The sequence below is a fragment of the Anomaloglossus baeobatrachus genome, chromosome 3 (assembly GCF_048569485.1).
Source record: "Anomaloglossus baeobatrachus isolate aAnoBae1 chromosome 3, aAnoBae1.hap1, whole genome shotgun sequence".
Taxonomy (NCBI): Eukaryota; Metazoa; Chordata; class Amphibia; order Anura; family Aromobatidae; genus Anomaloglossus; species Anomaloglossus baeobatrachus.
This window is the reverse complement of record NC_134355.1, coordinates 696,896,605-696,897,521: the sequence shown is the minus strand read 5'-3', so window position 1 is coordinate 696,897,521 and position 917 is coordinate 696,896,605. Positions and strand designations below refer to the sequence as shown.

General features: G+C 42.5%; 1 non-coding gene across 1 annotated transcript; it reads left to right on the top strand.

Annotated features, from left to right (window-relative positions):
- Nucleotides 1–429: 429 nt before the first annotated feature.
- Nucleotides 430–511, top strand: TRNAS-AGA (transfer RNA serine (anticodon AGA)). The gene has a single exon. It is a non-coding gene; the product is annotated as a tRNA-Ser (tRNA).
- Nucleotides 512–917: the final 406 nt, after the last annotated feature.

The window sequence follows — 917 nt, the reverse complement described above, 5'->3', positions numbered from 1 at the left end:
GAGATGAGAGGAGGAGAATTTGTGTCTGGATAATCCGCTGTATCTGCTGCTGGCTAACAAGTCAGGAAGTGTAATCACCCTAATAGAAGCTCCACATCAGGAGAGCGGGCGGGGAGGAGACATCGGATAAGAAATGGAATATTGTGGCCTCGTCAGTAATGTGGATGCTGAATTCTAGAGATAAATGAATTAAATTGGTCCATACACAAAAACCGTCTGGTGCAGGTGGAGTGGAATAATCCAATCATAATTCAAAGGTAAATCCACCCCACATAATTGAGAGCATAAGTATTCAATGCTTCAAAAGTTTATTTACAATTAATCATAAAAAAAGTGTTTCCAAAAAATTCTAGAGATAGTTTTAGGATTATAAAATTAACTAAGAAAAAGTCCATTGAGCCGGTGACTCCACAAGCTCCTCTCACAGCTGTAGTCGTGGCCGAGTGGTTAAGGCGATGGACTAGAAATCCATTGGGGTCTCCCCGCGCAGGTTCGAATCCTGCTGACTACGTGGACATTTTTTTTCTGCCAAAAATCACCAGAATCTTAGAAGACAAGATCTGATTTTACAATACACCTCAATATACTGGGGGGGCTCTGTTCGAATTTTCTATCATCACAGGCTGCGGATGCTGAATTTCACAAAGCTAATTACAAGCTAATTTGAATTCACTGTTTATAAATCCACCTCCATCCTAATGGAGAATATCCATGAATACGGTGCAGGATTCTCCTCCACTGTCTGTATCTTGGGGGTTCCCCGTTATAAAGCCACCTCCATCCTAATGGAGAATATCCATGAATACGGTGCAGGATTCTCCTCCACTGTCTGTATCTTGGGGGTTCCCCGTTATAAAGCCGCCTCCATCCTAATGGAGAATATCCATGAATACGGTGCAGGATTCTCCTCCACTGTC